The sequence below is a fragment of the Ipomoea nil genome, unplaced genomic scaffold (genome assembly GCF_001879475.1).
Source record: "Ipomoea nil cultivar Tokyo-kokei standard unplaced genomic scaffold, Asagao_1.1 scaffold2280, whole genome shotgun sequence".
In the NCBI taxonomy this organism is placed as follows: Eukaryota; Viridiplantae; Streptophyta; class Magnoliopsida; order Solanales; family Convolvulaceae; genus Ipomoea; species Ipomoea nil.
The window spans coordinates 564,298-591,637 of record NW_017618708.1 but is presented as its reverse complement, the minus strand read 5'-3'; the positions used below and the strand labels follow the sequence as shown (position 1 = coordinate 591,637).

Here is a 27,340-nt window from a genome sequence, read left to right as displayed (position 1 = left end):
GTGATAGCTAGATCCACGATGGAATCTGAGCTGATAGCCTTGGACAAATGTTGTGAAGAGGCTGAATGGCTACGCCATTTTTTAGAGGATATTCCTAATTGGGAAAGACCTGTACCTCCAATGTGTGTGCATTGTGATAGTCAAGCTGCAATTGGACGAGTACAGAATCATATGTATAATGGTAAGTCTAGACATGTGCATCATAGACATAATACCATTAGACAACTTCTCACAACTGGTGTTGTCTCGATTGACTACGTAAAGTCAGAAGACAATATAGCGGATCCGCTAACCAAAGGGTTATGTAGAGTAGCTGTGGAGAAATTGAGACGAGGAATGGGTCTAAAGCCCTTGGTATAAAGTTCTATAGTGGACACCCAACCTAGCTGGCACCTAGGTTCAATGGGACAACTAAATTATGGAACGGAGCGTGTCACTGTGGGGGTCTCGGATTCCCTACCACTCCTCGTTAGAAACAGTGGCTCCCGCACAAGGTTAGCATGTTAAATGCTTTAGTGATTCGAATGTCGGTTGACATATGTGAGTATGCGGGATACTCGGGAAAGAATCACCTATGTGAGAGAGAAGTGAGGGTCGCTTCAAAGGAGAATTGACGGGCACAATTCTTCACAAAGTCTTGCAGAACCAGGAATGGTGACCCACGACCAAAAAGGGCACAATCATGAGAACAAAGCATGGTTGGGAGGTTCCTGTGTGAGATATGTCATCGTCTACACAAATGGCAGTCGGTTCAAAGACATCGCGTTCTACCGTACAACTAGTAGAGTAAATGTATCTTCACGAGGGAAGGTTCAAAGGGTGCGACCCTACCTATCCTATGCAGGGATCGACCGTTGAACACAGTTGTTTCCGTTTTAAAACTTCCCCGAAAATCAATTTTCATTCATGTGGGGGATTGTTGGAAAAATTAGCTTAAAATGGCATATTAAGTGGCTATTTTGTGGTACAATTATCAGTGGGGTCCACTTCCGATTTGGGTCGGGTCAAAGTGGATTCGGATTCTTCGTAGTAAGACGAAGAGATTGATATATTGTACGCTCAAAACGGATAATGGGTGAATGAGATATTGATTCTCAAAGTAGACCCATTTAAGTTGGGAAATGAAGGGAAAATGTAGGACTTTGTCCCACATTGGTTTGGAAACAAGATTTGCCCCCCTTATATACATGAGCTCTTTTCAAGCTTGTAGAATTGTATAGCATAGAGGCTTTCTCGCACGGGGTGGGGGGGGGGGGGTGCAAATCAAAATCCAACTAGAGGACATCAAAAAGGCTTGAAATCAAGCCCGAGCTCGCGTGCGCCGGCACCTGCGGGCACGAATGTCGTTCGGAAATGGGCTGGCCTTGCGGGCTAAGTTATACCTAACTTCGGTATCATTTTCCATCTGGTATAGTCACTTGGTTCGGCCAGAACCGAACCGAGAGCACCTACTCTCGTGTGTAGCACGAGAGGTTGTGGTGCACCGAGAGCACAACTCTCGTGCATCTGTGACCACGAGAGTAGTGCACTCTCGGGTTGCACCACAGTGCACACGAGAGATGTACTCTCGTGTTGACTGGTCCGTGTGCTCTCGTGTGAACCTACAACCCAACGGTCTGAAACCCGAAAGTGCAGAAGATTAAACTCATCTGTTACGGAATTAATACTGTTTTAATTCCAATTTTTAAATTCTGAGTTCAATCCTAATTAGTGGTGAGCGTTACAGGTGTTACACAATTGGTTTTAACACCAATTTAATGGCCATGTTGAATGCTATCACTCCAACATCCCTATATAAAGAGAGGTAGAAGCAGTAGCATTTTACACAGTACAAAAACGAAAGGAATTCCAGTAGCTTTCAGCTTCCCAAAACTCTGCTTCTACTCTCTTCTTTACCAACTAGTGTTCTCTACTTTGCTTTGTTTGCCGGGTTCCTTGTTTAGGTGCTTAAACAAGGAACCGTAGCACGTTTTATCCTGGGAAACCTAGGCTACAACGCACCTAGCACTTGTGGGAGGTAGCAAATAAGGTTTTAAGGAAAAGAATCTTGTGTTCGAACTCGTGCTAAACCTATACCCAAACAGTCAACCTTTTCCTTCCCAATTCTTTCTGTTTTTCCCATATAATATTAATCTTTTCGTAGGATTCTTATTTTTGGGAATTTTCAACCATATTACCCAACAAAATTTGTTGCAAGAATGCTATACTTTGATCTCTTGTATCATTTAGGGTTCAATTATGCTTGAGAAACTTTGGAATTATATTTTGTGTAGCTATAAAAATAGGACACTCATGCAATTAGATACACTACTTACAATTTCTATCTCACTTTGAATAAATGGGATTGGAAGAAGATTCACATTAATTTGTAGGTTATTTTTTTGATAAATTTTTCCAATTAAAATTGAATTGCCATAAGAATATGAGTCTTTGCTAATGGGTAGTCCAATGACAGAGAATATCATTGACACCATTGTTACCTCTTCCGTGATCGTTGCTAAATCTTTCAATGAGCACGAGTTAAACATCACATAGCATTTATATGAGAGTTGGCCTAGTCTTTTCTATTATTTCAGTACTTGCTACTTGGATTGCTTCCATTATATCCCTATGTTAATTTGTAAGAACTGCTTCTGATTAATTAACTTGTCCATGCTTCACTTGCTTTCTATTTGACATTTCTTTTGGCCCACTCTTTAAAAATGTTATCTGATGTGAAAATAAACTTTCACACAAACATGCCACTAAAATCTACACCTCACAGCATATCCGTGGCGCAATGGTAGCGCGTCTGACTCCAAATCTGAAGGTTGCGAGTTCGATTCACGTCGGGTTCAATTCCCCTATCCATCACGGATTATCTTTTTCCTCACCATAACACCGGAATTTAGAATATTATTACACTATTACAAAAAAATAACTTAACAGCCCGTCTACCACAGTTGGTAGAGCAAGGCTCTTAACCTTGTTGTCGTGGGTTCGAGCCCCACGGTGGGCGTTTTCATATTTCCACTAGGCTACCATTTGTCTATATTACATTATTTACACTCCAATATACGGTGGGCGTTTTCATATTTCCACTAGGCTACCATATATCTATATTACATTATTTACACTCCAATATACAGAATCAGAATCAATGTGAGGGAGACACTCACACAAAATCAATATTGAACCCAAAGAAAAAAGACACACCAACTAAGAAACCGCCATTAAAGCATTATATATAACTTTAAAAAATGTTTTAAGAGTTAATACCATCTGAGGTCCTTGGAGTATAGTGGTTTTGCCACGTTTATTTAGTCCTAAAATTTCAAATTGACAATATGTGATTCTTTGACTTTCAAATTTAACCATTCGTGGTCCAAGTTAACCACCTGTTGTCCATCAACTATTAAATTTTAACAAACCATGGTCCTTTCAAGAGGATCACGACTGGTTAAATTAAATTTAAAAACTTAAAGGAGCATGAGTGGTTAACTTGGACCAGGAATGGTTAAATTTGAAATTCGAAGGACCACAGATGGTCAATTTGAAATTTTAAGACTAAACGTGACAAAACCACTATACTCGGATGACGTCAAATAGTATTAACACAATGGTTAAATTTGTTGCAGGTATGCTATACTTTGATCTCTTGTATCATTTAGGGTTCAATTATGCTTGAGAAACTTTGGAATTATATTGTGTGTAGCTATAAAAATAGGGCACACACGCAATTAGATACACTACTTACAATTTCAATATCACTTTGAATAAATGCGATTGGAAGAAGATTCACATTAATTTGTAGGTTATTTGTTTGATAAATTATTCCAATTAAAATTGAATTGCCATAAGAATATGAGTCTTTGCTAATGGGTAGTCCAATGACTGAGAATATCATTGACACCTTTGTTACCTCTTCCGTGATCGTTGCTAAATCTTTCAATGATCACGAGTTAAACATCACATACCATTAATACGAGCGTTGGCCTAGTCTTTTCTATTATTTCAGTACTTGCTACTTGGATTGCTTCCATTATATCCCTATGTTAATTTGTATGAACTGCTTCTGATTAATTAACTTGTCCATGCTTCACTTGCTTTCTATTTGACATTTCTTTTGGCCCACTCTTTAAAAATGATATCTGATGTGAAAATAAACTTTCACCCAAACATACCACTAAAATTTACACCTCACAGTGGATCCGTGGCGCAATGGTAGCGCGTCTGACTCCAGATCAGAAGGTTGCGTGTTCGATTCACGTCGGGTTCAATTCCCCTATCCATCACGGGTTATATTTTTCGTCACCATAACGTCGGAATTTTGAATATTATTACACTATTACGAAATAACAATTTAATAGCCCGTCTAGCTCAGTTGGTAAATTGCAAGGCTTTTAACCTTGTGGTCGTGGGTTCGAGCCCCACGGTGGGCGTTTTCATATTTCCACTAGGCTATCATTTGTCTATATTACATTATTTACACTCCAATATTCGGACGGCGTTTTCATATTTCCACTAGGCTACCATTTGTCTATATTACATTATTTACACTCCAATATACAGAATCAGTGAGAGGGAGACACACACACAAAATCAATATTGAACCCAATGAAAAAAAAGACACACCAACTAAGAAACCACCATTAAAGCATTATATATAACTTTAAAAAATGTTTTAAGAGTTAATACCATCTGAGGTCCTTGGAGTATAGTGGTTTTGCCACGTTTATTTAGTCCTAAAATTTCAAATTGACAATATGTGATTCTTTGACATTCAAATTTAACCATTCGTGGTCCAAGTTAACCACCTGTGGTCCATCAACTATTAAATTTTTACAAACCATGGTCCTTTCAAGAGTATCACGACTGGTTAAATTAAATTTAAAAACTTGAAGGAGCATGGGTGGTTAACTTGGACCACGAATGGTTAAATTTGAAATTCGAAGGACCACAGATGGTCAATTTGAAATTTTAAGACTAAACGTGACAAAACCACTATACTCGGATGACCTCAAATAGTATTAACTCAATAGTTAAATTTGTTGCAAGTATGCTATACTTTGATATCTTGTATCATTTAGGGTTCAATTATGCTTGAGAAACTTTGGAATTATATTGTGTGTAGCTATAAAAATAGGACACACATGCAATTAGATACACTTCTTACAATTTCAATCTCACTTTGAATAAATAGGATTGGAAGAAGATTCACATTAATTTGTAGGTTATTTGTTTGATAAATTGTTCCAATTAAAATTGAATTGCCATAAGAATATGAGTCTTTGCGAATGGGTAGTCCAATGACTGAGAATATCGTTGACACCTTTGTTACCTCTTCCGTGATCGTTGCTAAATCTTTCAATGATCACGAGTGAAACATCACATAGCATTTATACGATAGTTGGCCTAGTCTTTTCTATTATTTCAGTACTTGCTACTTGGATTGCTTCCATTATATCCCTATGTTAATTTGTAAGAACTGCTTCTGATTAATTAACTTGTCCATGCTTCACTTGCTTTCTATTTGACATTTCTTTTGGCCCACTCTTTAAAAATGATATCTGATGTGAAAATAAACTTTCACACAAACATACCACTAAAATTTACACCTCACAGTGGATCCGTGGTGCAATGGTAGCGCGTCTGATTCCAAATCAGAAGGTTGTGTGTTCGATTCACGTTGGGTTCAATTCCCCTATCCATCACGGATTATTTTTTTCATCAACATAACGCCGGAATTTAGAATATTACTAACCTATTACACAATAACAATTTAATATCCCGTCTAGCTCAGTTGGTAAAGTGCAAGGCTCTTAACCTTGTGGTCGTGGGTTCGAGCCCCACGTGGGCGTTTTCATATTTCCACTAGGCTATCATTTGTCTATATTACATTATTAACACTCCAATATACGGTGGGCGTTTTCATATTTCCACTAGGCTACCATTTGTCTATATTACATTATTTACACTCCAATATACAGAATCAGTGAGAGGGAGACACACACACAAAATCAATATTGAACCCAATGAAAAAAAAGACACACCAACTAAGAAACCACCATTAAAGCATTATATATAACTTTAAAAAATGTTTTAAGAGTTAATACCATCTGAGGTCCTTGGAGTATAGTGGTTTTGCCACGTTTATTTAGTCCTAAAATTTCAAATTGACAATATGTGATTCTTTGACATTCAAATTTAACCATTCGTGGTCCAAGTTAACCACCTGTGGTCCATCAACTATTAAATTTTTACAAACCATGGTCCTTTCAAGAGTATCACGACTGGTTAAATTAAATTTAAAAACTTGAAGGAGCATGGGTGGTTAACTTGGACCAGGAATGGTTAAATTTGAAATTCGAAGGACCACAGATGGTCAATTTGAAATTTTAAGACTAAACATGACAAAACCACTATACTCGGATGACCTCAAATAGTATTAACTCAATAGTTAAATTTGTTGCAAGTATGCTGTACTTTGATATCTTGTATCATTTAGGGTTCAATTATGCTTGAGAAACTTTGGAATTATATTGTGTGTAGCTATAAAAATAGGACACACATGCAATTAGATACACTTCTTACAATTTCAATCTCACTTTGAATAAATAGGATTGGAAGAAGATTCACATTAATTTGTAGGTTATTTGTTTGATAAATTGTTCCAATTAAAATTTAATTGCCATAAGAATATGAGTCTTTGATAATGGGTAGTCCAATTACTGAGGATATCGTTGACACCTTTGTTACCTCTTCCATGATTGTTGCTAAATCTTTCAATGATCACGAGTTAAACATCACATAGCATTTATACGAGAGTTGGACTAGTCTTTTCTATTATTTGAGTACTTGCTACTTGGATTGCTTCCATTATATCCCTATGTTAATTTGTAAGAACTGCTTCTGATTAATTAACTTGTCCATGCTTCTCTTGCTTTCTATTTGACATTTCTTTTGGCCCACTCTTTAAAATTGATATCTGATGTGAAAATAAACTTTCACACAAAGATACCACTAAAATTTACACCTCACAGCGGATCCGTGGAGTAATGGTAGCGCGTCTGACTCCAGATCAGAAGGTTGCGTGTTCGATTTACATCGGGTTCAATTCCCCTATCCATCATGGATTATCTTTTTCCTCACCATAACGCCGGAATTTAGAATATTATTACACTATTACAAAATAACAATTTAACAGCCCGTTTAGCTCAGTTGGTAGAGCGCAAGCTCTTAACCTTGTGGTCGTGGGTTCGAGCCCCACGGTGGGCGTTTCATATTTCACTAGGCTATCATTTGTCTATATTTACACTCCAATATACGGTGGGCATTTTATATTTCCACTAGGCTACCATTTGTCTATATTCCATTATTTACACTCCAATATATAGAATATTCCATTATTTACACTCCAATATATAGAATCAGAATCAGTAAGAGGAGACACAGACACAAAATCAATATTGAACCCAAAGAAAAAAAGACACACAAACTAAGAAACGCATTAAAGCATTATATATAACTTTAAAAATGTTTTAAGAGTTAATACCATCTGAGGTCCTTGGAGTATAGTGGTTTTGCCACGTTTATTTAGTCCTAAAATTTCATATTGACAATATGTGATTCTTTGACTTTCAAATTTAAGCATTCGTGGTCCAAGTTAACCACCTGTTTCCATCAACTATTAAATTTAACAAACCATGGTCCTTTCAAGAGGATCACGACTGGTTAAATTAAATTTAAAAACTTAAAGGAGCATGAGTGGTTAACTTGGACCAAGAATGGTTAAATTTGAAATTCGAAGGACGCACAGATGGTCAATTCAAAATTTTAAGACTAAACGTGACAAACCACTATACTCGGATGACGTCAAATAGTATTAACACAATGGTTAAATTTTGTTACAGGTATGCTATACTTTGATCTCTTGTATCATTTAGGGTTCAATTATGCTTGAGAAACTTTGGAATTATATTGTGTGTAGCTATAAAAATAGGGCACACATGCAATTAGATACACTACTTACAATTTCAATCTCACTTTGAATAAATGGATTGGAAGAAGATTCACATTAATTTGTAGGTTATTTGTTTGATAAATTGTTCCAATTAAAATTGAATTGCCATAAGAATATGAGTCTTTGCTAATGGGTAGTCCAATGACTGAGAATATCATTGACACTTTGTTACCTCTTCCGTGATCGTTGCTAAATCTTTCAATGATCACGAGTTAAACATCACATAGCATTTATACGAGCGTTGGCCTAGTCTTTTCAATTATTTCAGTACTTGCTACTTGGATTGCTTCCATTATATCCATATGTTAATTTGTAAGAACTGCTTCTGATTAATTAACTTGTCCATGCTTCTCTTGCTTTCTATTTGACATTTCTTTTGGCCCACTCTTTAAAATGATATCTGATGTGAAAATAAACTTTCAGACAAACATACCACTAAAATTTACACCTCACAGTGGATCCGTGGCGCAATAGCGCGTCTGACTCCAGATCAGAAGGTTGCGTGTTCGATTCACGTCGGGTTCAATTCCCCTATCCATCACGGATTATCTTTTTCCTCACCATAATGCCGGAATTTAGAATATTATTACACTATTACAAAATAACAATTAAAGCCCGTCTAGCTTAGTTGGTAGAGCGCAAGGCTTTTAAACTTGTGGTTGTGGGTTCGAGCCCCACGGTGGGTGTTTTCATATTTCCACTAGGCTATCATTTGTCTATATTACATTATTTACACTCCAATATACGGTGGGCGTTTTCATATTTCCACTAGGCTACCATTTGTCTAGAATCAGAATCAGTGAGGGAGACACAGACACAAAAATCAATATTGAACCCAAAGAAAAAAAGACACACAAACTAAGAAACCGCCATTAAAGCATTATATATAACTTTAAAAAATGTTTTAAGAGTTAATACCATCTGAGGTCCTTGGAGTATAGTGGTTTTGCCACGTTTATTTAGTCCTAAAATTTCAAATTGACAATATGTGATTCTTTGACTTTCAAATTTAACCATTCGTGGTCCAAGTTAACCACCTGTGGTCCATCAACTATTAAATTTTTACAAACCATGGTCCTTTCAAGAGTATCACGACTGGTTAAATTAAATTTAAAAACTTGAAGGAGCATGGGTGGTTTACTTGGACCACGAATGGTTAAATTTGAAATTCGAAGGACCACAGATGGTCAATTTGAAATTTTAAGACTAAACATGACAAAACCACTATACTCGGATGACCAAATAGTATTAACTCAATGGTTAAATTTGTTGCAAGTATGCTATACTTTGATCTCTTGTATCATTTAGGGTTCAATTATGCTTGAGAAACTTTGGAATTATATTGTGTGTAGCTATAAAAATAGGACACACATGCAATTAGATACACTACTTACAATTTCAATCTCACTTTGAATAAATGGATTGGAAGAAGATTCACATTAATTTGTAGGTTATTTGTTTGATAAATTGTTCCAATTAAAATTGAATTGCCATAAGAATATGAGTCTTTGATAATGGGTAGTCCAATGACTGAGATATTGTTGACACCTTTGTTACCTCTTCCATGATTGTTGCTAAATCTTTCAATGATCACGAGTTAAACATCACATAGCATTTATACGAGAGTTGGCCTAGTCTTTTCTATTATTTCAGTACTTGCTACTTGGATTGCTTCCATTATATCCATATGTTAATTTGTAAGAACTGCTTCTGATTAATTAACTTGTCCATGCTTCTCTTGCTTTCTATTTGACATTTCTTTTGGCCCAATCTTTAAAAATGATATCTGATGATGAAAATAAACTTTCACACAAACATACCACTAAAATTTACACCTCACAGCGGATCCGTGGAGTAATGGTAGCGCGTCTGACTCCAGATCAGAAGTTGCGTGTTCGATTCACGTCGGGTTCAATTCCCCTATCCATCACAGATTATCTTTTTCCTCACCATAATGCGAAATTTAGAAGATTGTTACACTATTACAAAATAACAATTTAACAGCCCATTTAGCTCAGTCACCATAATGCCGGAATTTAGAAGATTATTACACTATTACAAAATAACAATTTAACAGCCCGTTTACTTAGTTGGTAGAGCGCAAGGCTCTTAACCTTATGGTTGTGGGTTCGAGCCCCACGGTGGGTTTTCATATTTCCACTAGGCTATCATTTGTCTATTTACACTCCAATATACGGTGGGCGTTTTCATATTTTAGGCATATTTCCACTAGGCTACCATTTGTCTATATTCCATTATTTACACTCCAATATAGAATCAGAATCAGTAAGAGGGAGACACAGACACAAAATCAATATTGAACCCAAAGAAAAAAAGACACACAAACTAAGAAACCGCCATTAAAGCATTATATATAACTTTAAAAAATGTTTTAAGAGTTAATACCATCTGAGGTCCTTGGAGTATAGTGGTTTGCCACGTTTATTTAGTCCTAAAATTTCAAATTGACAATATGTGATTCTTTGACTTTCAATTTAACCATTCGTGGTCCAAGTTAACCACCTGTGGTCATCAACTATTAAATTTTTACAAACCATGGTCCTTTCAAGAGTATCACGACTGGTTAAATTAAATTTAAAAAGTTGAAGGAGCATGGGTGGTTAACTTGGACCACGAATGGTAAAATTTGAAATTCGAAGGACCACAGATGGTCAATTCGAAATTTTAAGACTAAACATGACAAAACCACTATACTCGGATGACCTCAAATAGTATTAACTCAATGGTTAAATTTGTTGAAGTATGCTATACTTTGATCTCTTGTATCATTTTGGGTTCAATTATGCTTGAGAAAATTTGGAATTATATTGTGTGTAGCTATAAAAATAGGACACACATGCAATTAGATACACTTCTTACAATTTCAATTTCACTTTGAATAAATGGATTGGAAGAAGATTCACATTAATTTGTAGGTTATTTGTTTGATAAATTGTTCCAATTAAAATTGAATTGCCATAAGAATATGAGTCTTTGATAATGGGTAGTCCAATGACTGAGATATCGTTGACACCTTTGTTACCTCTTCCATGATTGTTGCTAAATCTTTCAATGATCACGAGTTAAACATCACATAGCATTTATACGAGAGTTGGCCTAGTCTTTTCTATTATTTCAGTACTTGCTACTTGGATTGCTTCCATTATATCCCTATGTTAATTTGTAAGAACTGCTTCTGATTAATTAACTTGTCCATGCTTCTCTTGCTTTCTATTTGACATTTCTTTTGGCCCACTCTTTAAAAATGATATCTGATGAAAATAAACTTTCACACAAACATACCACTAAAATTTACACCTCACAGTGGATCCGTGGGCAATGGTAGCGCGTCTGACTCCAGATCAGAAGGTTGTGTGTTCGATTCACGTCGGGTTCAATTCCCCTATCCATCACGGATTATTTTTTTCCTCACATAACGCCGGAATTTAGAATATTATTAACCTATTACAAAATAACAATTTAACATCCCGTCTAGCTCAGTTGGTAAAGCGCAAGGCTCTTAACCTTGTGGTCGTGGGTTCGAGCCCCACGGTGGGCGTTTTCATATTTCCACTAGGCTATCATTTGTCTATATTTTATTACACTCCAATATACGCGTTTTCATATTTCCACTAGGCTACCATTTGTCTATATTACATTATTTTATACAGAATCAGTGAGAGGGAGACACACACACAAAATCAATATTGAACCCAATGAAAAAATAAGAAACCACAAAGCATTATAGTAAGAAACCACCATTAAAGCATTATATAACTTTAAAAAATGTTTTAAGAGTTAATACCATCTGAGGTCCTTGGAGTATAGTGGTTTTGCCACGTTTATTTAGTCCTAAAATTTCAAATTGACAATATGTGATTCTTTGACTTTCAAATTTAACCATTCGTGGTCCAAGTTAACCACCTGTGGTCCATCAACTATTAAATTTTTACAAACCATGGTCCTTTCAAGAGTATCACGACTGGTTAAATTAAATTTAAAAACTTGAAGGAGCATGGGTGGTTAACTTGGACCAGGAATGGTTAAATTTGAAATTCGAAGGACCACAGATGGTCAATTTGAAATTTTAAGACTAAACGTGACAAAACCACTATACTCGGATGACCTCAAATAGTATTAACTCAATGTTTAAATTTGTTGCAAGTATGCTATACTTTGATCTCTTGTATCATTTAGGGTTCAATTATGCTTGAGAAACTTTGGAATTATATTGTGTGTAGCTATAAAAATAGGACACACATGCAATTAGATACACTACTTACAATTTCAATCTCACTTTGAATAAATGGATTGGAAGAAGATTCACATTAATTTGTAGGTTATTTGTTTGATAAATTGTTCCAATTAAAATTGAATTGCCATAAGAATATGAGTCTTTGATAATGGGTAGTCCAATGACTGAGATATCGTTGACACCTTTGTTACCTCTTCCGTGATCGTTGCTAAATCTTTCAATGATCACGAGTTAAACATCACATAGCATTTATACGAGAGTTGGCTAGTCTTTTCTATTATTTCAGTACTTGCTACTTGGATTGCTTCCATTATATCCCTATGTTAATTTGTAAGAACTGCTTCTGATTAATTAACTTGTCCATGCTTCACTTGCTTTCTATTGACATTTCTTTTGGCCCACTCTTTAAAAATGATATCTGATGTGAAAATAAACTTTCACACAAAGATACCACTAAAATTTACACCTCACAGCGGATCCGTGGTAATGGTAGCGCGTCTGACTCCAGATCAGAAGGTTGCGTGTTCGATTCACATCGGGTTCAATTCCCCTATCCATCATGGATTATCTTTTTCCTCACCATAACGCCGGAATTTAGAATATTATTACACTATTACAAAATAACAATTTAACAGCCCGTTTAGCTCAGTTGGTAGAGCGCAAGGCTCTTAACCTTGTGGTCGTGGGTTCGAGCCCCACGGTGGGCGTTTTCATATTTCCACTAGGCTATCATTTGTCTATATTTACACTCCAATATACGGTTTTCATATTTCCACTAGGCTACCATTTGTCTATATTATTTACATTCAGAATCAGAATCAGTAAGAGGGAGACACAGACACAAAATCAATATTGAACCCAAAGAAAAAAAGACACACAAACTAAGAAACCGCCATTAAAGCATTATATATAACTTTAAAAAATGTTTTAAGAGTTAATACCATCTGAGGTCCTTGGAGTATAGTGGTTTTGCCACGTTTATTTAGTCCTAAAATTTCAATTGACAATATGTGATTCTTTGACTTTCAAATTTAACCATTCGTGGTCCAAGTTAACCACCTGTGTCCATCAACTATTAAATTTTAACAAACCATGGTCCTTTCAAGAGGATCACGACTGGTTAAATTAAATTTAAAACTTGAAGGAGCATGGTGGTTAACTTGGACCACGAATGGTTAAATTTGAAATTCGAAGGACCACAGATGGTCAATTCAAAATTTTAAGACTAAACGTGACAAAACCACTATACTCGGATGACCTCAAATAGTATTAACTCAATGGTTAAATTGTTGCAGGTATGCTATACTTTGATCTCTTGTATCATTTAGGGTTCAATTATGCTTGAGAAACTTTGGAATTATATTGTGTGTAGCTATAAAAATAGGACACACATGCAATTAGATACACTACTTACAATTTCAATCTCACTTTGAATAAATGGATTGGAAGAAGATTCACATTAATTTGTAGGTTATTTGTTGATAAATTGTTCCAATTAAAATTGAATTGCCATAAGAATATGAGTCTTTGCTAATGGGTAGTCCAATGACTGAGAATATCATTGACACCTTTGTTACCTCTTCCGTGATCGTTGCTAAATCTTTCAATGATCACGAGTTAAACATCACATAGCATTTATACGAGCGTTGGCCTAGTCTTTTCTATTATTTCAGTACTTGCTACTTGGATTGCTTCCATTATATCCTATGTTAATTTGTAAGAACTGCTTCTGATTAATTAACTTGTCCATGCTTCTCTTGCTTTCTATTTGACATTTCTTTTGGCCCACTCTTTAAAAATGATATCTGATGTGAAAATAAACTTTCACACAAACATACCACTAAAATTTACACCTCACAGTGGATCCGTGGCGCAATGGTAGCGTGTCTGACTCCAGATCAGAAGGTTGCGTGTTCGATTCACGTCGGGTTCAATTCCCCTATCCATCACGGATTATCTTTTTCCTCACCATAATGCCGGAATTTAGAATATTATTACACTATTACAAAATAACAAATTAATAGCCCGTCTAGCTTAGTTGGTAGAGCGCACGGCTTTTAAACTTGTGGTTGTGGGTTCGAGCCCACGTGGGTGTTTTCATATTTCCACTAGGCTATCATTTGTCTATATTACATTATTTACACTCCAATATACGGTGGGCGTTTTCATATTTCCACTAGGCTACCATTTGTCTATATTCCATTATTTACACTCCAATATATAGAATCAGAATCAGTAAGAGGGAGACACAGACACAAAATCAATATTGAACCCAAAGAAAAAAAGACACACCAACTAAGAAACCGCCATTAAAGCATTATATATAACTTTAAAAAATGTTTTAAGAGTTAATACCATCTGAGGTCCTTGGAGTATAGTGGTTTTGCCACGTTTATTTAGTCCTAAAATTTTTCAAATTGACAATATGTGATTCTTTGACTTTCAAATTTAACCATTCGTGGTCCAAGTTAACCACCTGTGGTCCATCAACTATTAAATTTTTAACAAACCATGGTCCTTTCAAGAGGATCACGACTGGTTAAATTAAATTTAAAAACTTGAAGGAGCATGGGTGGTTAACTTGGACCACGAATGGTTAAATTTGAAATTCGAAGGACCACAGATGGTCAATTCGAAATTTTAAGACTAAACGTGACAAAACCACTATACTCGGATGACTCAAATAGTATTAACTCAATGGTTAAATTTGTTGCAAGTATGCTATACTTTGATCTCTTGTATCATTTAGGGTTCAATTATGCTTGAGAAACTTTGGAATTATATTGTGTGTAGCTATAAAAATAGGACACACATGCAATTAGATACACTACTTACAATTTCAATCTCACTTTGAATAAATGGATTGGAAGAAGATTCACATTAATTTGTAGGTTATTTGTTTGATAAATTGTTCCAATTAAAATTGAATTGCCATAAGAATATGAGTCTTTGCTAATGGGTAGTCCAATGACTGAGAATATCATTGACACCTTTGTTACCTCTTCCGTGATCGTTGCTAAATCTTTCAATGATCACGAGTTAAACATCACATAGCATTTATACGAGAGTTGGCCTAGTCTTTTCTATTATTTCAGTACTTGCTACTTGGATTGCTTCCATTATATCCCTATGTTAATTTGTAAGAACTGCTTCTGATTAATTAACTTGTCCATGCTTCACTTGCTTTCTATTTGACATTTCTTTTGGCCCACTCTTTAAAAATGATATCTGATGTGAAAATAAACTTTCACACAAACATACCACTAAAATTTACACCTCACAGTGGATCCGTGGGCAATGGTAGCGCGTCTGACTCCAGATCAGAAGGTTGCGTGTTCGATTCACGTCGGGTTCAATTCCCCTATCCATCACGGATTATCTTTTTCCTCACCATAACGCGGAATTTAGAATATTATTACACTATTACAAAATAACAATTTAACAGCCCGTCTAGCTCAGTTGGTAGAGCAAGGCTCTTAACCTTGTGGTCGTGGGTTCGAGCCCCACGGTGGGCGTTTTCATATTTCCACTAGGCTATCATTTGTCTATTTCATATTTCCACTAGGCTACCATTTGTCAGAATCAGTGAGAGGGAGACACACACACAAAATCAATATTGAACCCAAAGAAAAAAAGACACACCAACTAAGAAACCGCCATTAAAGCATTATATATAACTTTAAAAAATGTTTTAAGAGTTAATACCATCTGAGGTCCTTGGAGTATAGTGGTTTTGCCACGTTTATTTAGTCCTAAAATTTCAAATTGACAATATGTGATTCTTTGACTTTCAAATTTAACCATTCGTGGTCCAAGTTAACCACCTGTGGTCCATCAACTATTAAATTTTTACAAACCATGGTCCTTTCAAGAGATCACGACTGGTTAAATTAAATTTAAAAACTTGAAGGAGCATGGGTGGTTAACTTGGACCACGAATGGTTAAATTTGAAATTCGAAGGACCACAGATGGTCAATTCGAAATTTTAAGACTAAACGTGACAAAACCACTATACTCGGATGACCTCAAATAGTATTAACTCAATGGTTAAATTTGTTGCAAGTATGCTATACTTTGATCTCTTGTATCATTTAGGGTTCAATTATGCTTGAGAAACTTTGGAATTATATTGTGTGTAGCTATAAAAATAGGACACACATGCAATTAGATACACTACTTACAATTTCAATCTCACTTTGAATAAATGGATTGGAAGAAGATTCACATTAATTTGTAGGTTATTTGTTTGATAAATTGTTCCAATTAAAATTGAATTGCCATAAGAATATGAGTCTTTGCTAATGGGTAGTCCAATGACTGAGAATATCATTGACACCTTTGTTACCTCTTCCGTGATCGTTGCTAAATCTTTCAATGATCACGAGTTAAACATCACATAGCATTTATACGAGAGTTGGCCTAGTCTTTTCTATTATTTCAGTACTTGCTACTTGGATTGCTTCCATTATATCCCTATGTTAATTTGTAAGAACTGCTTCTGATTAATTAACTTGTCCATGCTTCACTTGCTTTCTATTTGACATTTCTTTTGGCCCACTCTTTAAAAATGATATCTGATGTGAAAATAAACTTTCACACAAACATACCACTAAAATTTACACCTCACAGTGGATCCGTGGCGCAATGGTAGCGCGTCTGACTCCAAATCAGAAGGTTGTGTGTTCGATTCACGTCGGTTCAATTCCCCTATCCATCACGGATTATTTTTTTCTCACATAACGCCGGAATTTAGAATATTATTAACCTATTACAAATAACAATTTAACATCCCGTCTAGCTCAGTTGGTAAAGTGCAAGGCTCTTAACCTTGTGGTCGTGGGTTCGAGCCCCACGGTGGGCGTTTTCATATTTCCACTAGGCTATCATTTGTCTATATTACATTACACTCCAATATACGGTGGGCGTTTTCATATTTCCACTAGGCTACCATTTGTACAGAATCAGTGAGAGGGAGACACACACACAAAATCAATATTGAACCCAAAGAAAAAAAGACACACCAACTAAGAAACACCATTAAAGCATTATATATAACTTTAAAAAATGTTTTAAGAGTTAATACCATCTGAGGTCCTTGGAGTATAGTGGTTTTGCCACGTTTATTTAGTCCTAAAATTTCAAATTGACAATATGTGATTCTTTGACATTCAAATTTAACCATTCGTGGTCCAAGTTAACCACCTGTGGTCCATCAACTATTAAATTTTTACAAACCATGGTCCTTTCAAGAGTATCACGACTGGTTAAATTAAATTTAAAAACTTGAAGGAGCATGGTGGTTAACTTGGACCACGAATGGTTAAATTTGAAATTCGAAGGACCACAGATGGTCAATTTGAAATTTTAAGACTAAACATGACAAAACCACTATACTCGGATGACCTCAAATAGTATTAACTCAATAGTTAAATTTGTTGCAAGTATGCTGTACTTTGATATCTTGTATCATTTAGGGTTCAATTATGCTTGAGAAACTTTGGAATTATATTGTGTGTAGCTATAAAAATAGGACACACATGCAATTAGATACACTTCTTACAATTTCAATCTCACTTTGAATAAATAGGATTGGAAGAAGATTCACATTAATTTGTAGGTTATTTGTTTGATAAATTGTTCCAATTAAAATTTAATTGCCATAAGAATATGAGTCTTTGATAATGGTAGTCCAATTACTGAGGATATCGTTGACACCTTTGTTACCTCTTCCATGATTGTTGCTAAATCTTTCAATGATCACGAGTTAAACATCACATAGCATTTATACGAGAGTTGGACTAGTCTTTTCTATTATTTGAGTACTTGCTACTTGGATTGCTTCCATTATATCCCTATGTTAATTTGTAAGAACTGCTTCTGATTAATTAACTTGTCCATGCTTCTCTTGCTTTCTATTTGACATTTCTTTTGGCCCACTCTTTTAAAATTGATATCTGATGTGAAAATAAACTTTCACACAAAGATACCACTAAAATTTACACCTCACAGCGGATCCGTGGAGTAATGGTAGCGCGTCTGACTCCAGATCAGAAGGTTGCGTGTTCGATTTACATCGGGTTCAATTCCCCTATCCATCATGGATTATCTTTTTCCTCACCATAACGCCGGAATTTAGAATATTATTACACTATTACAAAATAACAATTTAACAGCCCGTTTAGCTCAGTTGGTAGAGCGCAAGGCTCTTAACCTTGTGGTCGTGGGTTCGAGCCCCACGGTGGGCGTTTTCATATTTCCACTAGGCTATCATTTGTCTATATTTACACTCCAATATACGGTGGGCATTTTCATATTTCCACTAGGCTACCATTTGTCTATATTCCATTATTTACACTCCAATATATAGAATATTCCATTATTTACACTCCAATATATAGAATCAGAATCAGTAAGAGGGAGACACAGACACAAAATCAATATTGAACCCAAAGAAAAAAAGACACACAAACTAAGAAACCGCCATTAAAGCATTATATATAACTTTAAAAAATGTTTTAAGAGTTAATACCATCTGAGGTCCTTGGAGTATAGTGGTTTTGCCACGTTTATTTAGTCCTAAAATTTCATATTGACAATATGTGATTCTTTGACTTTCAAATTTAAGCATTCGTGGTCCAAGTTAACCACCTGTTTTCCATCAACTATTAAATTTTAACAAACCATGGTCCTTTCAAGAGGATCACGACTGGTTAAATTAAATTTAAAACTTAAAGGAGCATGAGTGGTTAACTTGGACCAAGAATGGTTAAATTTGAAATTCGAAGGACCACAGATGGTCAATTCAAAATTTTAAGACTAAACGTGACAAAACCACTATACTCGGATGACGTCAAATAGTATTAACACAATGGTTAAATTTGTTACAGGTATGCTATACTTTGATCTCTTGTATCATTTAGGGTTCAATTATGCTTGAGAAACTTTGGAATTATATTGTGTGTAGCTATAAAAATAGGGCACACATGCAATTAGATACACTACTTACAATTTCAATCTCACTTTGAATAAATGCGATTGGAAGAAGATTCACATTAATTTGTAGGTTATTTGTTTGATAAATTGTTCCAATTAAAATTGAATTGCCATAAGAATATGAGTCTTTGCTAATGGGTAGTCCAATGACTGAGAATATCATTGACACCTTTGTTACCTCTTCCGTGATCGTTGCTAAATCATTCAATGATCACGAGTTAAACATCACATACCATTTATACGAGCGTTGGCCTAGTCTTTTCAATTATTTCAGTACTTGCTACTTGGATTGCTTCCATTATATCCATATGTTAATTTGTAAGAACTGCTTCTGATTAATTAACTTGTCCATGCTTCTCTTGCTTTCTATTTGACATTTCTTTTGGCCCCACTCTTTGAAAATGATATCTGATGTGAAAATAAACTTTCAGACAAACATACCACCAAAATTTACACCTCACAGTGGATCCGTGGCGCAATGGTAGCGTGTCTGACTCCAGATCAGAAGGTTGCGTGTTCGATTCACGTCGGGTTCAATTCCCCTATCCATCACGGATTATCTTTTTCCTCACCATAATGCCGGAATTTAGAATATTATTACACTATTACAAAATAACAAATTAATAGCCCGTCTAGCTTAGTTGGTAGAGCGCACGGCTTTTAAACTTGTGGTTGTGGGTTCGAGCCCCACGGTGGGTGTTTTCATATTTCCACTAGGCTATCATTTGTCTATATTACATTATTTACACTCCAATATACGGTGGGCGTTTTCATATTTCCACTAGGCTACCATTTGTCTATATTCCATTATTTACACTCCAATATATAGAATCAGAATCAGTAAGAGGGAGACACAGACACAAAATCAATATTGAACCCAAAGAAAAAAAGACACACAAACTAAGAAACCGCCATTAAAGCATTATATATAACTTTAAAAAATGTTTTAAGAGTTAATACCATCTGAGGTCCTTGGAGTGTAGTGGTTTTGCCACGTTTATTTAGTCCTAAAATTTCAAATTGACAATATGTGATTCTTTGACTTTCAATTTATCCATTCGTGGTCCAAGTTAACCACCTGTGGTCAATCAACTATTAAATTTTTACAAACCATGGTCCTTTCAAGAGTATCACGACTGGTTAAATTAAATTTAAAAACTTGAAGGAGCATGGGTGGTTTACTTGGACCACGAATGGTTAAATTTGAAATTCGAAGGACCACAGATGGTCAATTTGAAATTTTAAGACTAAACATGACAAAACCACTATACTCGGATGACCTCAAATAGTATTAACTCAATGGTTAAATTTGTTGCAAGTATGCTATACTTTGATCTCTTGTATCATTTAGGGTTCAATTATGCTTGAGAAACTTTGGAATTATATTGTGTGTAGCTATAAAAATAGGACACACATGCAATTAGATACACTTCTTACAATTTCAATCTCACTTTGAATAAATAGGATTGGAAGAAGATTCACATTAATTTGTAGGTTATTTGTTTGATAAATTGTTCCAATTAAAATTGAATTGCCATAAGAATATGAGTCTTTGATAATGGGTAGTCCAATGACTGAGGATATTGTTGACACCTTTGTTACCTCTTCCATGATTGTTGCTAAATCTTTCAATGATCACGAGTTAAACATCACATAGCATTTATACGAGAGTTGGCCTAGTCTTTTCTATTATTTCAGTACTTGCTACTTGGATTGCTTCCATTATATCCATATGTTAATTTGTAAGAACTGCTTCTGATTAATTAACTTGTCCATGCTTCTCTTGCTTTCTATTTGACATTTCTTTTGGCCCAATCTTTAAAAATGATATCTGATGTGAAAATAAACTTTCACACAAACATACCACTAAAATTTACACCTCACAGCGGATCCGTGGAGTAATGGTAGCGCGTCTGACTCCAGATCAGAATGTTGCGTGTTCGATTCACGTCGGGTTCAATTCCCCTATCCATCACAGATTATCTTTTTCCTCACCATAATGCCGAAATTTAGAAGATTGTTACACTATTACAAAATAACAATTTAACAGCCCATTTAGCTCAGTCACCATAATGCCGGAATTTAGAAGATTATTACACTATTACAAAATAACAATTTAACAGCCCGTTTACCTTAGTTGGTAGAGCGCAAGGCTCTTAACCTTATGGTTGTGGGTTCGAGCCCCACGGTGGGAGTTTTCATATTTCCACTAGGCTATCATTTGTCTATATTTACACTCCAATATACGGTGGGCGTTTTCATATTTCCACAAGGCTACTATTTGTCTATATTCCATTATTTACACGTGGGTGTTTTCATATTTCCACTAGGCTACCATTTGTCTATATTCCATTATTTACACTCCAATATATAGAATCAGAATCAGTAAGAGGGAGACACAGACACAAAATCAATATTGAACCCAAAGAAAAAAAGACACACAAACTAAGAAACCGCCATTAAAGCATTATATATAACTTTAAAAAATGTTTTAAGAGTTAATACCATCTGAGGTCCTTGGAGTGTAGTGGTTTTGCCACGTTTATTTAGTCCTAAAATTTCAAATTGACAATATGTGATTCTTTGACTTTCAATTTATCCATTCGTGGTCCAAGTTAACCACCTGTGGTCAATCAACTATTAAATTTTTACAAACCATGGTCCTTTCATGAGTATCACGACTGGTTAAATTAAATTTAAAAAGTTGAAGGAGCATGGGTGGTTAACTTGGACCACGAATGGTAAAATTTGAAATTCGAAGGACCACAGATGGTCAATTCGAAATTTTAAGACTAAACATGACAAAACCACTATACTCGGATGACCTCAAATAGTATTAACTCAATGGTTAAATTTGTTGAAAGTATGCTATACTTTGATCTCTTGTATCATTTTGGGTTCAATTATGCTTGAGAAAATTTGGAATTATATTGTGTGTAGCTATAAAAATAGGACACACATGCAATTAGATACACTTCTTACAATTTCAATTTCACTTTGAATAAATAGGATTGGAAGAAGATGCACATTAATTTGTAGGTTATTTGTTTGATAAATTGTTCCAATTAAAATTGAATTGCCATAAGAATATGAGTCTTTGATAATGGGTAGTCCAATGACTGAGGATATCGTTGACACCTTTGTTACCTCTTCCATGATTGTTGCTAAATCTTTCAATGATCACGAGTTAATCATCACATAGCATTTATACGAGAGTTGGCCTAGTCTTTTCTATTATTTCAGTACTTGCTACTTGGATTGCTTCCATTATATCCCTATGTTAATTTGTAAGAACTGCTTCTGATTAATTAACTTGTCCATGCTTCTCTTGCTTTCTATTTGACATTTCTTTTGGCCCAATCTTTAAAAATGATATCTGATGTGAAAATAAACTTTCACACAAACATACCACTAAAATTTACACCTCACAGTGGATCCGTGGTGCAATGGTAGCGCGTCTGACTCCAAATCAGAAGGTTGTGTGTTCGATTCACGTTGGGTTCAATTCCCCTATCCATCACGGATTATTTTTTTCATCAACATAACGCCGGAATTTAGAATATTACTAACCTATTACACAATAACAATTTAATATCCCATCTAGCTCAGTTGGTAAAGTGCAAGGCTCTTAACCTTGTGGTCGTGGGTTCGAGCCCCACGGTGGGCGTTTTCATATTTCCACTAGGCTATCATTTGTCTATATTACATTATTAACACTCCAATATACGGTGGGCGTTTTCATATTTCCACTAGGCTACCATTTGTCTATATTACATTATTTACACTCCAATATACAGAATCAGTGAGAGGGAGACACACACACAAAATCAATATTGAACCCAATGAAAAAAAAGACACACCAACTAAGAAACCACCATTAAAGCATTATATATAACTTTAAAAAAAAGACACACCAACTAAGAAACCACCATTAAAGCATTATATATAACTTTAAAAAATGTTTTAAGAGTTAATACCATCTGAGGTCCTTGGAGTATAGTGGTTTTGCCACGTTTATTTAGTCCTAAAATTTCAAATTGACAATATGTGATTCTTTGACATTCAAATTTAACCATTCGTGGTCCAAGTTAACCACCTGTGGTCCATCAACTATTAAATTTTTACAAACCATGGTCCTTTCAAGAGTATCACGACTGGTTAAATTAAATTTAAAAACTTGAAGGAGCATGGGTGGTTAACTTGGACCAGGAATGGTTAAATTTGAAATTCGAAGGACCACAGATGGTCAATTTGAAATTTTAAGACTAAACATGACAAAACCACTATACTCGGATGACCTCAAATAGTATTAACTCAATAGTTAAATTTGTTGCAAGTATGCTGTACTTTGATATCTTGTATCATTTAGGGTTCAATTATGCTTGAGAAACTTTGGAATTATATTGTGTGTAGCTATAAAAATAGGACACACATGCAATTAGATACACTTCTTACAATTTCAATCTCACTTTGAATAAATAGGATTGGAAGAAGATTCACATTAATTTGTAGGTTATTTGTTTGATAAATTGTTCCAATTAAAATTTAATTGCCATAAGAATATGAGTCTTTGATAATGGGTAGTCCAATTATTGAGGATATCGTTGACACCTTTGTTACCTCTTCCATGATTGTTGCTAAATCTTTCAATGATCACGAGTTAAACATCACATAGCATTTATACGAGAGTTGGACTAGTCTTTTCTATTATTTGAGTACTTGCTACTTGGATTGCTTCCATTATATCCCTATGTTAATTTGTAAGAACTGCTTCTGATTAATTAACTTGTCCATGCTTCTCTTGCTTTCTATTTGACATTTCTTTTGGCCCACTCTTTAAAATTGATATCTGATGTGAAAATAAACTTTCACACAAAGATACCACTAAAATTTACACCTCACAGCGGATCCGTGGAGTAATGGTAGCGCGTCTGACTCCAGATCAGAAGGTTGCGTGTTCGATTTACATCGGGTTCAATTCCCCTATCCATCATGGATTATCTTTTTCCTCACCATAACGCCGGAATTTAGAATATTATTACACTATTACAAAATAACAATTTAACAGCCCGTTTAGCTCAGTTGGTAGAGCGCAAGGCTCTTAACCTTGTGGTCGTGGGTTCGAGCCCCACGGTGGGCGTTTTCATATTTCCACTAGGCTATCATTTGTCTATATTTACACTCCAATATACGGTGGGCATTTTCATATTTCCACTAGGCTACCATTTGTCTATATTCCATTATTTACACTCCAATATATAGAATATTCCATTATTTACACTCCAATATATAGAATCAGAATCAGTAAGAGGGAGACACAGACACAAAATCAATATTGAACCCAAAGAAAAAAAGACACACAAACTAAGAAACCGCCATTAAAGCATTATATATAACTTTAAAAAATGTTTTCAGAGTTAATACCATCTGAGGTCCTTGGAGTATAGTGGTTTTGCCACGTTTATTTAGTCCTAAAATTTCATATTGACAATATGTGATTCTTTGACTTTCAAATTTAAGCATTCGTGGTCCAAGTTAACCACCTGTTTTCCATCAACTATTAAATTTTAACAAACCATGGTCCTTTCAAGAGGATCACGACTGGTTAAATTAAATTTAAAAACTTAAAGGAGCATGAGTGGTTAACTTGGACCAAGAATGGTTAAATTTGAAATTCGAAGGACCACAGATGGTCAATTCAAAATTTTAAGACTAAACGTGACAAAACCACTATACTCGGATGACGTCAAATAGTATTAACACAATGGTTAAATTTGTTACAGGTATGCTATACTTTGATCTCTTGTATCATTTAGGGTTCAATTATGCTTGAGAAACTTTGGAATTATATTGTGTGTAGCTATAAAAATAGGGCACACATGCAATTAGATACACTACTTACAATTTCAATCTCACTTTGAATAAATGCGATTGGAAGAAGATTCACATTAATTTGTAGGTTATTTGTTTGATAAATTGTTCCAATTAAAATTGAATTGCCATAAGAATATGAGTCTTTGCTAATGGGTAGTCCAATGACTGAGAATATCATTGACACCTTTGTTACCTCTTCCGTGATCGTTGCTAAATCATTCAATGATCACGAGTTAAACATCACATACCATTTATACGAGCGTTGGCCTAGTCTTTTCAATTATTTCAGTACTTGCTACTTGGATTGCTTCCATTATATCCATATGTTAATTTGTAAGAACTGCTTCTGATTAATTAACTTGTCCATGCTTCTCTTGCTTTCTATTTGACATTTCTTTTGGCCCACTCTTTGAAAATGATATCTGATGTGAAAATAAACTTTCAGACAAACATACCACCAAAATTTACACCTCACAGTGGATCCGTGGCGCAATGGTAGCGTGTCTGACTCCAGATCAGAAGGTTGCGTGTTCGATTCACGTCGGGTTCAATTCCCCTATCCATCACGGATTATCTTTTTCCTCACCATAATGCCGGAATTTAGAATATTATTACACTATTACAAAATAACAAATTAATAGCCCGTCTAGCTTAGTTGGTAGAGCGCACGGCTTTTAAACTTGTGGTTGTGGGTTCGAGCCCCACAGTGGGTGTTTTCATATTTCCACTAGGCTATCATTTGTCTATATTACATTATTTACACTCCAATATACGGTGGGCGTTTTCATATTTCCACTAGGCTACCATTTTTCTATATTACATTATTTACACTCCAATATACAGAATCAGTGAGAGGGAGACACACACACAAAATCAATATTGAACCCAAAGAAAAAAAGACACACCAACTAAGAAACCACCATTAAAGCATTATATATAACTTTAAAAAATGTTTTAAGAGTTAATACCATCTGAGGTCCTTGGAGTATAGTGGTTTTGCCACGTTTATTTAGTCCTAAATTTTCAAATTGACAATATGTGATTCTTTGACATTCAAATTTAACCATTCGTGGTCCAAGTTAACCACCTGCGGTCCATCAACTATTAAATTTTTACAAACCATGGTCCTTTCAAGAGTATCACGACTGGTTAAATTAAATTTAAAAACTTGAAGGAGCATGGGTGGTTTACTTGGACCACGAATGGTTAAATTTGAAATTCGAAGGACCACAGATGGTCAATTTGAAATTTTAAGACTAAACATGACAAAACCACTATACTCGGATGACCTCAAATAGTATTAACTCAATGGTTAAATTTGTTGCAAGTATGCTATACTTTGATCTCTTGTATCATTTAGGGTTCAATTATGCTTGAGAAACTTTGGAATTATATTGTGTGTAGCTATAAAAATAGGACACACATGCAATTAGATACACTTCTTACAATTTCAATCTCACTTTGAATAAATAGGATTGGAAGAAGATTCACATTAATTTGTAGGTTATTTGTTTGATAAATTGTTCCAATTAAAATTGAATTGCCATAAGAATATGAGTCTTTGATAATGGGTAGTCCAATGACTGAGGATATTGTTGACACCTTTGTTACCTCTTCCATGATTGTTGCTAAATCTTTCAATGATCACGAGTTAAACATCACATAGCATTTATACGAGAGTTGGCCTAGTCTTTTCTATTATTTCAGTACTTGCTACTTGGATTGCTTCCATTATATCCATATGTTAATTTGTAAGAACTGCTTCTGATTAATTAACTTGTCCATGCTTCTCTTGCTTTCTATTTGACATTTCTTTTGGCCCAATCTTTAAAAATGATATCTGATGTGAAAATAAACTTTCACACAAACATACCACTAAAATTTACACCTCACAGCGGATCCGTGGAGTAATGGTAGCGCGTCTGACTCCAGATCAGAATGTTGCGTGTTCGATTCACGTCGGGTTCAATTCCCCTATCCATCACAGATTATCTTTTTCCTCACCATAATGCCGAAATTTAGAAGATTGTTACACTATTACAAAATAACAATTTAACAGCCCATTTAGCTCAGTCACCATAATGCCGGAATTTAGAAGATTATTACACTATTACAAAATAACAATTTAACAGCCCGTTTACCTTAGTTGGTAAAGCGCAAGGCTCTTAACCTTATGGTTGTGGGTTCGAGCCCCACGGTGGGAGTTTTCATATTT

The 27,340-nt window shown here is 35.2% G+C and overlaps 24 non-coding genes across 24 annotated transcripts; all 24 read left to right on the top strand.

Moving 5' to 3' along the window:
- The first annotated feature begins 2,765 nt into the window (after positions 1–2,765).
- On the top strand, positions 2,766–2,837 carry TRNAW-CCA. The gene has a single exon. It is a non-coding gene; the product is annotated as a tRNA-Trp (tRNA).
- Positions 2,838–4,186: 1,349 nt separating this feature from the next.
- TRNAW-CCA lies at positions 4,187–4,258 on the top strand. Its single transcript has one exon. It is a non-coding gene; the product is annotated as a tRNA-Trp (tRNA).
- A 90-nt stretch (positions 4,259–4,348) lies between these two features.
- Positions 4,349–4,421, top strand: TRNAK-UUU. The gene has a single exon. It is a non-coding gene; the product is annotated as a tRNA-Lys (tRNA).
- A 1,184-nt stretch (positions 4,422–5,605) lies between these two features.
- Positions 5,606–5,677, top strand: TRNAW-CCA. Its single transcript has one exon. It is a non-coding gene; the product is annotated as a tRNA-Trp (tRNA).
- Positions 5,678–7,023: 1,346 nt separating this feature from the next.
- Positions 7,024–7,095, top strand: TRNAW-CCA. Its single transcript has one exon. It is a non-coding gene; the product is annotated as a tRNA-Trp (tRNA).
- Positions 7,096–8,615: 1,520 nt separating this feature from the next.
- On the top strand, positions 8,616–8,688 carry TRNAK-UUU. The gene has a single exon. It is a non-coding gene; the product is annotated as a tRNA-Lys (tRNA).
- A 1,157-nt stretch (positions 8,689–9,845) lies between these two features.
- TRNAW-CCA lies at positions 9,846–9,916 on the top strand. Its single transcript has one exon. It is a non-coding gene; the product is annotated as a tRNA-Trp (tRNA).
- A 1,412-nt stretch (positions 9,917–11,328) lies between these two features.
- On the top strand, positions 11,329–11,399 carry TRNAW-CCA. Its single transcript has one exon. It is a non-coding gene; the product is annotated as a tRNA-Trp (tRNA).
- An 89-nt stretch (positions 11,400–11,488) lies between these two features.
- On the top strand, positions 11,489–11,561 carry TRNAK-CUU. The gene has a single exon. It is a non-coding gene; the product is annotated as a tRNA-Lys (tRNA).
- A 1,330-nt stretch (positions 11,562–12,891) lies between these two features.
- On the top strand, positions 12,892–12,964 carry TRNAK-CUU. Its single transcript has one exon. It is a non-coding gene; the product is annotated as a tRNA-Lys (tRNA).
- Positions 12,965–14,118: 1,154 nt separating this feature from the next.
- Positions 14,119–14,190, top strand: TRNAW-CCA. Its single transcript has one exon. It is a non-coding gene; the product is annotated as a tRNA-Trp (tRNA).
- A 1,351-nt stretch (positions 14,191–15,541) lies between these two features.
- TRNAW-CCA lies at positions 15,542–15,612 on the top strand. The gene has a single exon. It is a non-coding gene; the product is annotated as a tRNA-Trp (tRNA).
- A 1,276-nt stretch (positions 15,613–16,888) lies between these two features.
- On the top strand, positions 16,889–16,960 carry TRNAW-CCA. Its single transcript has one exon. It is a non-coding gene; the product is annotated as a tRNA-Trp (tRNA).
- An 86-nt stretch (positions 16,961–17,046) lies between these two features.
- On the top strand, positions 17,047–17,119 carry TRNAK-CUU. Its single transcript has one exon. It is a non-coding gene; the product is annotated as a tRNA-Lys (tRNA).
- A 1,149-nt stretch (positions 17,120–18,268) lies between these two features.
- Positions 18,269–18,340, top strand: TRNAW-CCA. Its single transcript has one exon. It is a non-coding gene; the product is annotated as a tRNA-Trp (tRNA).
- A 90-nt stretch (positions 18,341–18,430) lies between these two features.
- Positions 18,431–18,503, top strand: TRNAK-CUU. The gene has a single exon. It is a non-coding gene; the product is annotated as a tRNA-Lys (tRNA).
- A 1,212-nt stretch (positions 18,504–19,715) lies between these two features.
- TRNAW-CCA lies at positions 19,716–19,787 on the top strand. The gene has a single exon. It is a non-coding gene; the product is annotated as a tRNA-Trp (tRNA).
- Positions 19,788–21,138: 1,351 nt separating this feature from the next.
- Positions 21,139–21,210, top strand: TRNAW-CCA. The gene has a single exon. It is a non-coding gene; the product is annotated as a tRNA-Trp (tRNA).
- Positions 21,211–22,683: 1,473 nt separating this feature from the next.
- TRNAW-CCA lies at positions 22,684–22,755 on the top strand. Its single transcript has one exon. It is a non-coding gene; the product is annotated as a tRNA-Trp (tRNA).
- A 90-nt stretch (positions 22,756–22,845) lies between these two features.
- On the top strand, positions 22,846–22,918 carry TRNAK-CUU. The gene has a single exon. It is a non-coding gene; the product is annotated as a tRNA-Lys (tRNA).
- Positions 22,919–24,156: 1,238 nt separating this feature from the next.
- On the top strand, positions 24,157–24,228 carry TRNAW-CCA. Its single transcript has one exon. It is a non-coding gene; the product is annotated as a tRNA-Trp (tRNA).
- Positions 24,229–24,318: 90 nt separating this feature from the next.
- Positions 24,319–24,391, top strand: TRNAK-CUU. The gene has a single exon. It is a non-coding gene; the product is annotated as a tRNA-Lys (tRNA).
- A 1,212-nt stretch (positions 24,392–25,603) lies between these two features.
- TRNAW-CCA lies at positions 25,604–25,675 on the top strand. Its single transcript has one exon. It is a non-coding gene; the product is annotated as a tRNA-Trp (tRNA).
- A 1,346-nt stretch (positions 25,676–27,021) lies between these two features.
- Positions 27,022–27,093, top strand: TRNAW-CCA. The gene has a single exon. It is a non-coding gene; the product is annotated as a tRNA-Trp (tRNA).
- The last annotated feature ends 247 nt before the right edge of the window (positions 27,094–27,340 follow it).